The sequence below is a fragment of the Arachis hypogaea genome, chromosome 3, assembly GCF_003086295.3.
Source record: "Arachis hypogaea cultivar Tifrunner chromosome 3, arahy.Tifrunner.gnm2.J5K5, whole genome shotgun sequence".
NCBI classification, from domain to species: domain Eukaryota; kingdom Viridiplantae; phylum Streptophyta; class Magnoliopsida; order Fabales; family Fabaceae; genus Arachis; species Arachis hypogaea.
In genome coordinates, this window is record NC_092038.1 from 61559833 (window position 1) to 61577233 (window position 17401).

Sequence of the window (17401 nt, forward strand, 5' to 3'; positions counted from 1 at the left end):
TTCTAATTCCAACACTTTTGCATTTCATTCTAGGATTTTAGGATTTTTACTTGCATTCCCTTATTTTTGCATATGTATACACAATAAGCTTAGTCAAAATAATGAAATTTTTCAAGATTTATATCTATAGGGCATCTCGACTTATTTGAGTGAAAACTTTTCATAGAACTTGCTTGAATTATATATCTTGTGGAACATGGCTTTTGAGCTAAGAACACAACCTAGTGAGATTTGAGCCTAATTGCGTGGTTACATCTTATAACCACTTATTTTTCTTCTTGTGTTCATTATTCTCTTTCTATGATTGTAATCTTTGATTTGTTTGATTCTTTATGTCCATTATTTTGTGTATTTATGCATTTATATGATTGAGACCATCATTTCATTAGCTCACTTAACCAAATAGCATACCTTTTATCTTCAATTGTTAGCCAACTTTGCGCCTACGATTAACCCACTTGTTCTTAATTTAGCACATTACAAGCCTTAAAGTGGAAAACAATAAAGTCCTTATTTGGATCTTTGATTAGCTTAGGCTAGAGTGTGAGTATCATTCAAGTGTGGGAAACCTTGGGACATTGGAGAAATAAAAGGGTAGTTTTGTATTTTTATTGGAAATATTGGGAATTGGGTACATGCTCATGTATTGATAAAATGTATAGACCTTATGCATTGATGCTCTTGTATATAGAAAGAAAGAAAAAAATGAGAAAAAACAAAAGAAAAAGAAAAGAAAAAAAAAGAAAAATAATATGGAAAAAAAGAAAAAAATAGAAAAAGAAAGAAACAAAGAAAAAGAAAGAAATAAAAAGGGGACAAAATCCCCAAAGCAAAGTGAAGCTCAATAAAATCAATGCATAAGTGTTGTGAAAAAAAGAGGAAATGCATGAGTATGTAAAAAAAGAAAGTGAAAAAATGGGTAGTTAGGTTAGAACTTAATTGTATAGGATGTCATAGGTTACGTGGGAAGTTTAAGCTTATCAAAGATTCAAATTTCAATCTCACTTGACCAAATATGCATCCTACCTTGACTCTAGCCCCATTATAACCTAAAGAAAAGACCTCATGATACTTGTATGCATGCATGGAATAAATGTTGATTGTTAGAAGAAGAACAAATCTTGAAAAGCACGATTAGGGGAGAATTGAGTGAATCGACTCTAAACACTTGCGCGAATGGAGTGCAAACACTACCGGTGAGGGTTCGATTGATCAATTAAATGATTCCACCTACAATCATCACTTTTCATGCAAGTTTGTAAAAATATTTAATAACTCAATCAATTGTGAATTAGACTTGCTTGCCTTGTGCATATATGCTTCTTGGGAATTGATTTATTTTGACCAAGCAATTGCAGTCATTTAGATAGTTGTATATAGGTAGATTGCATTTATTTAGTTTCCATTGAATAAATGCCACACCCTTACTTCATTTTTGGTTTAAGCATGAGAACATGCTTGGTTTAAGTGTGGGGAGGTTGATAAACCCCATATTTAGGGTTTATCTTGTATTGATTTTAGGGGATTTTATGACCTTTTACCCACATTTATTCAATGAATTAGCATGATTTTGTGATTGTCTCCTTATTTGTGCTTAGATGTGAAAACATGCTTTTTAGGCCTTTAACTTGATGATTTTAATCTCCCTTTGATTCCACTAGATGCCTTGATGTGTTTGTTAGTGATTTCAGAAATTAAAAGGCTAGGAATGGATCAAAGGAGTGAGAAGGAAAGCATACAAAGTGGAGAAGATCATGAAAAGCCAAAGAGTTGAACTAGCCCATGGACGCGCGCGCGCACCTGGTGCTTACGCGCACCTTGCGAAATGGCCCATGGACGCGTATGCGTGCTGTGCGCGTACGCGTCAGTGCTGACATATGATTTTTTAATGAATTCACAACCAACGAATTCTGAGGAATTGTGGGGCCCAATCCCAACCAACTTTGGCGCCAAAGATGCTATTTAAAGCCAAGGATTGAAGAGTAAAGGGGATTCACTCACATTCCATCATTCACACTCATTAGGATGAGTTTAGAGTTAGTTTTAGAGAGAGAAGCTCTCACTTCTCCCTAGGATTAGGATTAGGATTAGGTTTAGTTCTTAGATCTAGGTTTTCATTCATCTTCTTCTACTTCTACTCTCCAATACTTTGTTGCTACATTCATCATTCTTCCATTCTTTTGTTGTAATTTATTTTATGTTGTTCTTGTACTTTGTTGTAGATCTACTATTGTTCCTTCCATTTTCTTCAATTCAATTCAAGGTAATTCATAATAAATGTGTTTCTTTAGTTTCCTATTGTTGATCTCTTGCTTTTGCAGTTGTAGATTCCTTTAATTCTTGCAATTAATAATGTTTACCTTTATTGCCTTTTATGTGTTTCTTAAAATGCCTCTTTTGGTTTTAGTGTAGGTTTTGTTTCTCTTGGCCTAGGTAGAGTGATTATTGACTCTTGAGTTATCTAATTCCTTTGTTGATTGATAATTAGAAGTTGCTAATTAATTTGAATGCCTCTAACGCTAGTCTCTCCTTTAGGAGTTGATTAGGACTTGAGGAATCAAATTGATTCATCCACTTGATTTTCCTCCATGGTTAGAGGTTAACTAAGTGGGAGCAATAGACAATTTGTGGTCATAATTGAGGAGGATAACTATGATAGGACTTCTAGTTCTCATATCTTGCCAAGAGCTTTGTTAGTTGTTAGTTTATTTTCTTTGCCATTTATATTTCTTGTCTAAAATCTTAAAAACCCCAAATATAATTCACAACCAATAACAAGACACTTTATTGTAATTCCTAGGGAGAACGACCCGAGGTTTAAATACTTCGGTTTATAAATTTAGGGGTTTGTTACTTGTGACAAACAATCTTTTGTATGAAAGGATTCTTGCTTGGTTTAGAAACTATACTTTACAACGAGATTTCGTTAGTGAAATTCTAAACCATCAAAAATCCAATCATCAAGGATTAGGGTTTTCAAAAAAATTATAAAAATTAAAAGTGAGTAAATTTTGTAATTATTATAATTGTTAACTGATACGTCACCTTTAAACGTTAACTCCAGGTAACTCAATTGACGGTTGGTCACTTTTGCCAAATTTCAAAATCTTTCGGGGATCATTTTGTCAATAACAAAGATCAAGTACCATTTTGTCAGCGTCATAATCTTTTGGGTACCGATTTGGTATTTACCTCTAATTGGTTTCATGCATTATCACAAATATTTTTATGTAAATCGAATAAACTTGCTTCGATTTATCACTGATATAGTATATATATATAGAAAATCGAATCAGCTGGATTCGATTTACTACTAATATAGATTATTGACATTCCTTACTTTTAACTTTAAAACATAAATGTAAATAAGGAAATATATACCTCCATTTTGATTCAAATAAAATATCAAAAGAATAAAAATGATCGAATAAGAATAGAAATTTAACTTTTGTATTTTAGTTCAAATTTTAAAAAATCTACATTTTTACAAATTTATAAATTTAAAACAGAACAATAACCGATTTCTAAAAATTTATTAAAAATCATCTTTTAACTTATTAGTACCTAAATAATCATTACCGTAATTTTTGATGTTGAAAAAATTATTATAAGTATAACCCTTGAAGGTAGTATAGGAATTAAAACATAGATCAGAAATAATAAATAGTTATACAATATAAAAATATCAACTATATTTATATAATATATAATTTGAGAAATAATTAATATATTATATTAATTAAATTATCAGTTAATTTGTGAAATTAAGCATAGAGAAGACAATAAAGCTCTACATCTAAGTCATAACCCTAACTAAGTCCAACCAAGTATTCCAAATTCTTGAGTGCCTACCGTCACTTCTTCTTCTTTCGTTATTATCATCACCAACAACACCACTACCTTATCCTCCTTCTTTTCTGATTTGAATTTCTTCTTCTCCTTTCTTTTTCTTTCCTCCTCCTCCATCATCATCATCATCATCATCATCATCATCATCATCATCATCATCATCATCATCATCATCATCATCTTCTTCTTCTTCTTCTTCTTATACATATTGTCCTTATCGTTATCGTCGTTATTGTTATATGTTTTTGTTCACGATTTAGTCTTGTTTGTGTGCTTATTTTCGAACTGAATCATTATGTAATTTTGATTTATTTTTGAGTTAATTATGTCGCAATTGTTATGTAATTTCAGTTTATTTCTGAGTTAATTGTATCGCAATCTATTATATAATTTCAATTCATTTTTGAGTTAATTGTGTCGCAATCATTATATAATTCTGGTTCATTTATGAGTGAATTAAGGTGCATTTGAACTCATTGTCCTGCACAATTCAGAACTCTTTCACAATAAGAAAATGGCTTAATACAGACAGATTTAAAAATAGATTTGGTCTTTATTACAGATGAATTTTTGGTTACCGACGAAATTACTGACGCATTTTGTCCCTCTGTAAAAGCCTCGTCGGAAATTATTTACTGACGGATTTTTTTTCAGTCGGAAAATTACCGACAAATTTTTACCAGTGACCGACGGATATTTCCTTGGTAAATTCTCCCCTCTATTTGCTTGCAACGTTGAACTTTCCAACGGAGTTTTTGTCGGTAATTATAGATGGATTTTCTGACATATTTTCTGTCAGTAATTATAGACGGATTTTCTGTCGGTAGTTACAAACAAATTTTTTGCCGGATTTTCCATCGGTAATTGGCAATAGATTTTCCAACGGATTTTCTGTCTGTAATTGGAACCTTGGAAAATCATCCCACACTCTGAATACAGACAGAAAATCTGTCTGTAAATCTATCAGTAAGGTAAAATAGAATTTTTTTTTAGATTTTTTCATTACAAAATAAACTTGTTTTCATTCAAATAAATATAAATTTAAACAAGTTCATCATATTATCAAACAAAAAAAGAAATACTATAAACAAACAAGTTAATATATATCATTTACGTCAAATAATTAAAAAAAGGTTGAAGTAGAAGTAATGAATACCATTTACATCATATAATGAATATCATTTACATCATTTCACTCTCATACAACTTGGATGAGCGGATAATTTATACGCTTTTTGGCATTGTTTTTAGGTAATTTTTTAGTAGGATCTAGCTACTTTTAGGGATATTTTCATTAGTTTTTATGCAAAATTTATATTTCTGGACTTTACTATGAGTTTATTTGTTTTTCTGTGATTTCAGGTATTTTCTGGCTGAAATTGAGGGACCTGAGCAAAAATCTGATTTAGGCTGAAAAAGGACTGCTGATGTTGTTGGATTCTGAACTCCCTGCACTCGAAATGGATTTTTTGGAGCTACAAAACTCCAAATGGCGCGCTCTCAACTGCGTTGGAAAGTAGACATCCAGGGCTTTCCAAAAATATATAATGGTTTATACTTTGTTCGAGCTTAGATGACACAAACTGGCGTTCAACGCCAGTTCCAAGCTGCATTCTGGAGTAAAACGCCAGAAACACGTCACAAACTAGAGTTAAATGCCAAACAGACGTTACAACTTGGTGTTTAACCCAAAAAGAAGCCTCTACACGTGTAAAGCTCTAGCTCAGCCCAAGCACACACCAAAGTGGGCCCCGAAAGTGAATTTCTGCACTTAGACTTATTTCTGTAAACCCTAGTAGCTAGTCTAGTATAAATAGGACTTTTTACTATTGTAATTTCATCTTGGTATCTATCTTTGGACGTTTAGTTCTTAGACTTTGGGGGCTGGCCATTCGGCCATGCCTGAACCTTGATCACTTATGTATTTTCAACGGTGGAGTTTCTACACACCATAGATTAAGGTGTGGAGCTCTGCCGTACCTCGAATATTAATGCAATTACTACTATTTTCTATTCAATTCATGCTTATTCTTATTCTAAGATATTCGCTGCACTTCAACATGATGAATGTGATGATCCGTGACACTCATCATCATTCTCACATATGAACGCGTGACTGACAACCACTTCCGTTCTACCTTAGAACGAGCGTGTATCTCTTGGATTCCTTAATCAGGATCTTCGTGGTATAAGCTAGAACCCTTTGGCGGCCATTCTTGAGAATCCGAAAAGTCTAAACCTTGTTTGTGGTATTCCGAGTAGGATTCAGGGATTGAATTACTGTGACGAGCTTCAAACTCGCGATTGTTGGGCGTAGTGACAGACGCAAAAGAATCAATAGATTCTATTCCGACATGATCGAGAACCGACAGATGATTAGCCGTGCTGTGACAAGAGCATTTGGACCATTTTCATTGAGAGGATCGGAAGTAGCCATTGACAATGGTGATGCCCTACATATAGCTTGCCATGGAAAGGAGTATGAAAGATTGGAAGAAAGCAGTAGGAAAGTAGAGATTCAGAAGGGATAAGCATTTCCATACACTTATCTGAAAGTCTCATCAATGAATTATATAAGTATCTCTATCTTTATTTTATGCTTTATTTATTATTATTTTCGAAACCTTTATAACCATTTGAATCCGCCTAACTGAGATTTACAAGAAGACCATAGCTTGCTTCATACCAACAATCTCCATGGGATCGACCCTTACTCATGTAAGGTTTATTACTTGGACGACCCAGTGCACTTGCTGGTTAGTTGTGCGAAGTTGTGACAAAGTGTGATTCACGTTTGAGGGCGCTACCAAGTTTTTGGCACCATTGTTGATGATCACAATTTCGTGCACCAAGTTTTTAGCGCCGTTGCCAGGGATTGTTTGAGTTTGGACAAATGACGGTTCATCTTGTTGCTCAGATTAGGTAATTTTCTTTTCAAAAAGTTTTCAAAAAATCTTTCAAAAATTTTTCTTCTTTTTCGTTTTTCAAAAAAATTATATAATTTTCGAAAAATCCAAAAAAATTTTAATAAAATCATAAAAACCAAAAATATTTTGTGTTTCTTGTTTGAGTCTAGTGTCAATTTTTAAGTTTGGTATCAATTACATGTTTTAAAAACTTTTTCATTTTTCAAAAATTCATGCATGTGTTCTTCATGATCTTCAAGTTGTTCTTGGTAAGTCTTCTTGTTTGATCTTCATATTTTCTTGTTTTGTGTTTTTTTTGTTATTTTTCATATGCATTTTTGCATTCATAGTGTCTAAGCATGAAAAATTTCTAAGTTTAGTGTCTTGCATGTTTTTCTTTTCTTGAAAATTTTTCAAAAATAAATCTTGATGTTCATCATGATCTTCAAAGTGTTCTTGGTGTTTATCTTGACATTCATAGTGTTCTTGCATGCATCATTGGTTTTGATCCAAAATTTTCATGTTTTGGGTCATATTTGTGTTTTTCTCTCTCCTAAAAAAAATCAAAAAATAAAAAAATTATCTTTTCCTTATTTTACTCATAATTTTTGAAATCTTTGGGTTGACTTAATCAAAAATTTTTAAAATTAGTTGTTTCTTGTTAGTCAAGTCAAGATTTCAATTTTAAAATCCTATCTTTTCAAAATCTTTTTCAAAAATCAAATTTTTTTATTTTTTTATTATTTTTGAAAATATTTTTTTAAAAAAATTTGATTTTCAAAATCTTTTTCTTTATTTTATTTCATAATTTTCAAAAACTTTACTAACAATTAATGTGTTTGATTAAAAAATTTGAAGTTTGTTACTTTCTTGTTAAGAAAGGTTCAATCTTTAAATTCTAGAATCATATCTTGTAGTTTCTTGTTAGTCAAGTAATTAAATTTTAATTTTAAAAATCATATCTTTTCAAAATATCTTTTTTAAGTCATATCTTTTTCAAAATTAATTTCAAAATCTTTTCTAACTTCTTATCTTTTCAAAACTGATTTTCAAATCTTTTTCAACTAACTAATTGACTTTTTGTTTGTTTCTTATCTTTTTCAAAACCACCTAACTACTTTTCTCTCTCTAATTTTTGAAAATTCCTCACCCTTTTTCAAAATTCTTTTTAATTAACTAATTGTTTCAAATTTTAATTTTAATTTTATTTCTTCTCTCAATTTTCGAAAATCACTAACTGTTTTTCAAAAACAATTTTTGAATTTTAACTTTAATATTTTTCTTTTATTTTAGTTAACTTTTGAAAACTCTCCTCTCTCATATTTTTCTATTTATTTATTCATTTACTAACACTTCTATTCATCTTAAAATTTGAACCCCCTCTTCCTCTCTGAGTTCGAATTTCCTTCTTCTATTCTTTTCTTCTTCTACTAACATAAAGGAATCTCTCTAATGTGGTAAAGAGGATCCCTATTGTTATTTTCTGTTCCCTTCTTTTTTATATGAGCAGGAGCAAGGACAAGAATATTCTTGTTGAAGCAGATCCTGAGCCTGAAAGGACTCTGAAGAGGAAACTAAGAGAAGCTAAATTACAACAATCCAGAGACAACCTTACAGAAATTTTCGAAAAGAAAGAGAAGATGGCAGCCAAAAATAATAATGCAAGGAGAATGCTTGGTGATTATACTACACCTACATCCAAGTTTGATGGAAGAAGCATATCAATCCATGCCATTGCAGTAAACAATTTTGAGCTGAAGCCTCAACTAGTTGCTCTAATACAACAGAACTGCAAGTTTCATGGACTTCCATCAGAAGATCCCTATCAGTTTTTAACTGAGTTCTTGCAGATCTGTGAGACTGCTAAGACTATTGGAGTAGATCCTAAAGTCTACAGGCTCATGCTTTTCCCTTTTGATGTAAGAGACAGAGCTAGAACATGGTTGGACTCACAACCTAAAGATAGCCTAGACTCTTGGGATAAGCTGGTCACGACCTTCTTGGCTAAGTTCTTTCCTTCTCAAAAGCTGAGCAAGCTTAGAGTGGATGTTCAGACCTTCAAACAAAAAGATGGTGAATCCCTCTATGAAGTTTGGGAAAGATACAAGCAGATGACCAAAAGGTGTCCTTCTGATATGCTTTCAGAGTGGACCATTTTGAATATATTCTATTATGCTCTATCTGAGTTCTCTAAGATGTCATTGAACCATTCTGCAGGTGGATCCATTCACCTAAAGAAAACGCCTGCAGAAGCTCAAGAACTCATTGACATGGTTGCAAATAACCAATTCATGTACACTTCTGAGAGGAATTCCGTGAGTAATGGGATACCTCAGAGGAAGGGAGTTCTTGAAATTGATGCTCTGAATGCCATATTAGCTCAGAACAAAATGTTGACTCAGCAAGTCAATATGATTTCTCAAAGTCTGAATGAATGGCAAAATACATCCAACAGTACTAAAGAGGCATCTTCTGAAAAAGAAGCTTATGATCTTGAGAACCTTACAATGGCAGAGGTGAATTACATGGGTGAACCCTATGGGAACACCTATAATTCTTCATGGAGAAATCATCTAAACTTCTCATGGAAGGATCAACAAAAGCCCCAACAAGGCTTTAATAATGGTGGAAGAAACAGGCTTAGCAATATCAAGCCTTTCCCATCATCTTCTCAGCAACAGACAGAGAATTCTGAGCAGAGTTCCTCTAGCTTTGCAAATATAGTCTCTGGTCTGTCTAAGGCCACTTTAAGTTTCATGAGTGAAACAAGGTCCTCCATTAGAAATTTGGAGGCACAAGTGGGCCAGCTGAGTAAGAAAATCACTGAAACTCCTCCTAGTACTCTCCCAAGCAATACTGAAGAGAATCCGAAAAGGGAGTGCAAGGCCATTGACATAATCAAATTGGCCGAACCAAGAGAGGAAGGGGAGGATGTGAATCCCAATGAGAAAGACCTCATGGGACGTCTCCCAAACAAGAAGGAGTTCCCTATTGAGGATCTAGAGGAATTTGAGGCTCACATAGAGACCATAGAGATTCCATTAAACCTCCTTCTGCCATTCATGAGCTCTGAAAACTATTCTTCCTCTGAAGAGGATGAAGATGTAACTGGAGAGCAAGTTGCTCAATATCTAGGAGCTATCATGAAGCTAAATGCCAAGTTGTTTGGTAATGAGACTTGGGAAGATGCACTTCCCTTGCTCATTAGTAAACTAGATAGATGGGTTCAGCAAACTCTACCTCAAAAGAAACAATATCCTGGTAAATTCTTAATACCCTGTACCATGGGCACCATGACCTTTGAGAAGGCTCTGCGTGACCTGGGATCAGGTATAAATCTTATGCAACTCTCTGTAATGGAGAAACTGGGAATCTTTGAGGTACAAACAGCCACTTTCTCATTAGAGATGGCAGACAAGTCAATAAGACAAGCTTATGAAATGGTAGAGGACATGTTAGTGAAGGTTAAAGGCCTTTACATCCCTACTGATTTCATAATCTTAGACACTAGGAAGGAAGAGGATGAATGCATCATCCTTGGAAGACCCTTCCTAGCCACAACAGGAGTTGTGATTGATGTTAACAGAGGAGAATTAGTCCTTCAATTGAATGGGGACTACCTTGTGTTTAAGCCCCAAGGGTATCCCTCTGTAAACATGAAAAAGAGGCACGATAAGCTTCTCTCAATGCAGAGTCAAACAAAGCCCCACAATCAAACTCTAAGTTTGGTGTTGGGAAGCCACAACCAAACTCTAAGTTTGGTGTTAAAGCCCCACATTCAAACTCTAAGTTTGGTCTTGGGAGGTCCCAACAATGCTCTAAACATTTGTGAAGCTCCATGAGAGCTCACTGTCAAGCTATTGACATTAAAGAAGCGCTTATTAGGAGGCAACCCAATTTTTAATTATTTATATTTTTATTGTTCTTTTATGTTTTATTAGGTTTATGATCATGTGGAGTCACAAAACAATTGCTAAAATTAAAAACAGAGCCAAAAACAGCAGAAGAAATAGCACACCCTGGAGGAAGAGCTTACTAGCGTTTAGACGCCAGTAAGGAGCATCTGGCTGGCATTCAACACCAGAATAGAGCATGAATCTGGTGTTGAACGCCAGAAACAAGCAGTAGTCTGGCGTTTAAACGCCAGGATTACACCTTGAGGAGAGCTGGCGTTAACCGCCAGAAACAAGCATGGAACTGGCATTCAACGCTAGAAACATGCTGCAGATTGGCGTTGAACGCCCAAAACAAGCATAGAGCTGGCGTTGAACGCCAGAAACAAGCATCAATATGGCGTTGAACACTAGGATTGCATGTAGAGGGCGTTTTAACACATCATAGGTGCAGGGATGATAAATCCTTGACTCCTCAGGATCTGTGGACCCTACAGGATCATCTCAGGATCTGTGGTCCCCACAAGATCCCCACCTACCTCAACTTACCTTCTCTCTTCTTCACACAATCCAATAACACTCTTCCCCAAAAACCCTTCACCAATCACCTCAATCTCTCTTCCCCATCACCTCTTCACCACTCACATCCATCCACTCTTCCCCATAAACCCCACCTACCTTCAAATTCAAAATCTCTTTCCCACCCAAACCCACCCTAAATGGCCGAACCAAACCCTTCTCCCTCCACTATATAAACCCCTCCATCCTTCTTCATTCTTACACTACACAACCTTCTCTTCTCCCCCTTGGCCAAATACACATCTCTTTCCCTCTCCTCCATATCTTCTTCTTCTTCATCTATTCATTATTCTTTTGCTCGAGGGCGACCAACATTCTAAGTTTAGTGTGGTAAAAGCATAGCTTTTTTATTTTTCCATAACCATTTATGGCTCCTAAGGCCGGAGAAACCTCTAAAAAGAGGAAAGAGAAGACAAAAGCTTCCACCTCCGAGTCATGGGAGATGGAGAGATTCATCTCAAGGGTCCGTAGCTCAGTAGTAGAGCATTTGACTGCACATCAAGAGAGCCCACTCATGGACCTCAACAAGAGCATGAGGAATTCCCTCATCAAGAAATCCCTGAGATACCTCAGGGGATACATTTTCCTCCACACAATTAAGGGTGGAACACCAAGAGCACTGATGAGCGGATATTTTATACGCTTTATTGGAGGTAATTTCATGTAGATTTTAGTATGTTTTAGTTAGTTTTTAGTAGATTTTTATTAGTTTTTAAGCAAAAATTATATTTCTGGACTTTACTACGAGTTTGTGTGTTTTTCTTTGATTTCAGGTATTTTCTGGCTGAAATTGAGGGAGCTGAGCAAAAATCTGATTCAGGCTAAAAAAGGACTGCTGATGCTGTTGGATTCTGAGCTCTCTGCACTCGGAATGGATTTTTTGGAGCTACAAGAGTCCAATTGGCGCGCTCTCAATTGGGTTGGAAAGTAGACATCCAGGGCTTTCCAGAGCTATACTTTTCACGAAGATAGATGATGTAAACTGACGTTCAACGCCAGTTCCATGTTGTAGTCTGGCGTTCAGCGCCAGAAATAGGTTACAAGTTGGAGTTCAACGCCAGAAATAGGTTACAACTTGCCGTTCAACTCCAAAAATAGCCCATGCACGTGAGAAGCTTAAGTCTCAGCCCCAGCACACACCAAGTGGGCCCCAGAAGTGGATTTTTGCACTATCCATTTTAGTTTACTAATTCTCTGTAAACCTAGGTTACTAGTTTAGTATTTAAACAACTTTTAGAGAAATATTTTGTATCTCATGACATTTTTAGATCTGAATTTTATACTCTTTGATGGCATGAGTCTCTAAACCCCATTGTTGGGGGTGAGGAGCTCTGCAGCGTCTTGATAAATTAATGTAATTATTTCTGTTTTCCATTCAAACATGCTTGTGAATTAATGTGTGATGCCAGTGACCATGCCTTTGGTGCAGTGTTGGGACAAAGGCATGACAATCTTTTGCACGTCATTTACTATGCCAGTCATGTTTTAAATGACGCACAGAAGAACTACACAACCACAGAAAAAGAGTTACTTGCAGTGGTTTATGCCATTGACAAATTTAGATCTTATTTAGTAGGATCAAAAGTGATTGTGTACACTGACCATGCTGCTCTTAAATATCTACTCACAAAGCAGGATTCAAAACCCAGACTCATCAGATGGGTGTTGCTTCTGCAAGAGTTTGATATAGAAATAAGAGATAGAAAAGGGACAGAGAACCAAGTAGCAGATCACCTGTCCCGAATAGAACCAGTAGAAGGGGCATCCCTCCCTCTTACTGAGATATCTGAAAACTTTCCGGATGAGAAACTCTTTGCCATCCAGGAAGTGCCATGGTTTGCAGACATTGCAAACTACAAGGCAGTGAGATTCATACCAAAAGAGTAAAGTAGGCAGGAATCAAAGAAGTTGATCACGGATGCAAAGTACTATCTTTGGGATGAACCATATCTCTTCAAGAGATGTGCAGACGGAGTAATCCGTAGATGTGTGCCTAAAGAAGAAGCATAGAAGATCCTCTGGCACTGCCATGGATCACAGTATGGAGGACCTTTTGGAAGTGAGCGAACAGCCACAAGAGTCCTCCAATGTGGCTTCTACTGGCCTACTCTCTATAAAGACTCCCAAATATTTGTACTTAATTGTGACAGTTGCCAAAGATCTGGCAATCTGCCTCACAGTTATGCCATGCCTCAACAAGGATCTTGGAGATTGAGTTTTTTGATGGATGGGGTATTGACTTCATGGGGCCATTCCCACCATTATACTCAAACACTTATATTCTGGTGGCAGTGGATTATGTATCCAAATGGGTGAAAGCTATAGCAACACCCACTAATGATACTAAGACAGTGCTGAAATTCCTCCAGAAACACATCTTCAGCAGATTTGGTATCCCTAGAGTACTAATCAGAGATGGGGGCACTCATTTCTGCAATAAGCAGCTTTACTCTGCTTTGGTTCGATATGGAGTTAGCCACAGGGTGGCCACTCCATATCATCCACAGACAAATGGGCAAGCTGAAGTCTCTAATAGAGAACTTAAAAGAATCCTGGAACGGACTGTGATTAACCATAGAAGGGATTGGGCAAGAAGCTTGGATGATGCTCTATGGGCATACAGAATAGCATTCAAGACTCCTATAGGAACTTCTCCATACCAGCTTGTGTATGGAAAAGTCTGTCACTTGCCAGTGGAACTGGAACATAAGCCCTACTGGGTAACCAGATTCCTAAACCTTGATGCCAAGTTAGCTGGAGAAAAATGATTGCTCCAGTTAAATGGGCTAGAGGAATTCAGAATCAATGCTTTCGAAAATACAAAAATTTACAAAGAGAAAGCAAAAAGATGGCATGATAAGAAACTGTCATCCAGAGTCTTTGAGCCAGGGCAGAAAGTTCTGCTATTTAATTCTAGGCTCAGATTATTTCCCGGGAAATTAAAATCCCGGTGGAGAGGACCATATGTGATTACAAGTGTGTCACCATATGGATACGTAGAGCTTCAGGATAATGATTCTAACAAAAAGTTCATTGTTAATGGACAGAGAGTAAAACATTATCTTGAAAGCAATTTGAGCAAGAAAGCTCAAAATTGAGACTTAATTAGAGCTTAGTAATAGTCCAGCTAAAGACAATAAAGAAGCGCTTGTTGGGATGCAACCCAGCCATTTACAAAGCTTATTTGTTAATTAATTGATTTTTACAGGTATATGTCAATTATCTTCAAGGTAAAATAGCAATTGCTTAAGTTCACAGAGTTACAGAAGGATCCAGAGGATAAAACAGCAAAAAGGAAGCTCACTGGTGTGAAAAAGCCAGTAAAAGCTGTTTTGGGCGTTGAACGCCCAAAAGAAGCACCTACTGGGCGTTCAACGCCAGTAAGGATAGCCATCTGGGCGTTAAACGCCAGAAAAGAGCATCTTCTGGGCGTTGAACGCCAGAAAGAAGCACCTTCTGGGCGTTCAACGCCAGATTTATAGCGTCCTGGGCGTTCAGAAAAATGCCCAGTGACAAAGGAGTTCTTGGCGTTCATTGCCAGAAAGAAGCAACAGCTGGGCGTTGAACGCCCAGGAGAAGCTGCCCATGGGCGTTAAACGCCCAAAACATGCAGCGTTTGGGCGTTTAACGCCAGGATGGTAGGGAGGAGGTAAATTCGTTTTTACTTCAATTTTTTTTAATTTTTATGTTCCAATTCATGATTTCTTGCATAAACATGTTACAAATTCTCATCCTTTAATTCCAAAAATTTTAATCCTAATTTCTAAAAACCCTTTTTCAAAAATATCAAATGTATCTTAATCCATAAACACAAATCTTTTTCCAATCCAATCCAACTCTTTTTCAAATTTTTCAAAACTCAATTATCTTTTAAAATCTTTTTCAAAATAAAAATTCAGATTTATCTTTTTCAAATATCATTCACAATTTTAAATTATATCTTTTTCTTATCATCTTTATCTTTTATAAATCATATCTTCTATCTTATCTTTCTTCAATATTTTCAAAAATCCACCCCCCCTTTAAATCCACATTCGGCCTCGCTCCTCTCATCCACCATTCGACACTAGCTCTCCTTCTATCCCTCTCCTTTCTTTTCTTTTGCTTGAGGACAAGCAAACCTCTAAGTTTGGTGTATTTATCTGTGATCACTAAACCATACCCACTAAGATCATGGCTCCTAAAGGAAAACAACCCACTCCAAGAGGCAAGAAAGAAAGTATTCCAAAGCCACTTTAGAATCAAGGGAAGTTCTTAACCAAAGAACATTCAGACCATTACTACAAAATAATGCGTCTAAGATCAGTGATCCTGGAAGTCAAATTCGATCTGAAAGAAGATGAATATCTAGATATCCAAGAGCAAATTCGAAATAGGAACTGGAAAATCCTAGCTAATCCTGAAACAAAAGTGGGAAGGAATATGCTTCAGGAGTTCTACGCTAATCTGTGGCAAACAGACAGGTAGAGAATATCTGGAACTGCCCTCTATGACTATCGGACCTTGGTCGGAGGAAAGATTGTTCACATCCACCCTGACAAAATCAGGGAGATCTTTAAGCTGCCTCAGCAGAAAGATGACCTAGATTCCTTTAATAGGAGAATGATGAGAACAAACAAGGGCCTGGACAAGATTCTAGAGGATATATGCATCCCTGGAGCCAGGTGGACCACCAGCACCACGGGTGTCCCAAATCAACTCAAGTGAGAAGATCTCAAACCAGTAGCCAGAGGCTGGCTGGACTTTATTGGGCATTCTATATTGCCCACTAGCAACCGTTCTGAAGTTACTGTTAAAAGAGCAGTGATGATTCGCTGCATTATGTTGGAAAAAGAAGTAGAAGTTCATCAGTTAATTTCATGTGAACTTTACATAATAGCAAACAAGAAATCCAAAGACGCCAAATTGGCTTATCCAAGCCTAATCTCTATGCTATGTAAAGATGCTGGAGTAAAGATGGGAATAACTGAACATATCTCAGTTGAGCGGCCAATCACCAAAATATCAAAGGAAAAACAACAAATGCAGGATGACCCCATCAAAAGGGGAGCACAGGAATTCCTCCTAGAAATTCCTCAATTTGAATACTGGGAGCATCTTGAAGCATCTGTTACCAAGTTGCAAGAAGCTATGGACCAAATAAAGGAAGAACAGAATAATCAAAATAGCATGCTTTGCAAATTGCTTAGGGAAAAAGAAGAGCAAGGGCGTGACTTAAAGGAACTGAAGCGTCAAAAATTATCTCTTGAAGGACCAAGAACCCCACAGACTAGAGGAATATCCACTTCCCAAAATAAAGGTTGTTGAGTTCTAATTTTAGCTTTAACTCTGTGATAGTTGTTATTATAGGAATTTACCTTAGAAGTTATATATAAGTAGTGGAAATTAGTATATCTATTTTGATTTTATCGTCAATTAAGTTATAATTTATTTTTCTCATCATCATCAAACATGAATAAAATAGTAGATTTTTAGAATAAAGAGGCAATTTATATTTTTCGAGTATTTAATAAGGAAAATTTTAATTAATTATATGTGGTGGCAATACTTTTTATCTTCTGAATGAATGCTTGAACAGTGCATACTTTTTTGATCTTGAATTTTATGAATGTTAAAATTGTTGGCTCCTGAAAGAATGATGAACAAAGAGAAATATTATTGCTGATCTGAAAAATCATGAAATTGATTCTTGAAGCAAGAAAAAGCAGTGAAAAATTTTTTTTTACAAGGAATCATTGGAAAAAGAAAAACCCATAGCCCTTAAAACCAAAAGGCAAGGGTAAAAAGGATCCAAGGCTTTGAGCATCAATGGATAGGAGGGCCTAAGGAAATAAATCCAGGCCTAAGCGGCTAAATCAAGTTGTCCCTAACCATGTGCTTGTGGCCTGCAGGTCCAAGTGAAAAGCTTGAGACTGAGTGGTTAAAGTCGTGATCCAAAGCAGAAAGAGTGTGCTTAAGAACTCTGGACACCTCTAATTGGGGACTTTAGCAAAGCTAAGTCATAATCTGAAAAGTAGCTGTATTCAAGAATCAACATACTAACTTAGGAGAATCAATAATACTATCTAAATTCTGAGTTCCTATGGATGCCAATCATTCTGAAATTCAATGGATAAAGTGAGATGCCAAAACTGTTCAGAAGGAAAAAGCTACTAGCCCCGCTCATCTAATTAG

General features: G+C 35.9%; 1 non-coding gene across 1 annotated transcript; it reads right to left on the reverse strand.

Moving 5' to 3' along the window:
- Nucleotides 1–8788: 8788 nt before the first annotated feature.
- On the reverse strand, nucleotides 8789–8896 carry LOC112794018 (small nucleolar RNA R71). Its single transcript, XR_003198700.1, has one exon. It is a non-coding gene; the product is annotated as a small nucleolar RNA R71 (small nucleolar RNA).
- Nucleotides 8897–17401: the final 8505 nt, after the last annotated feature.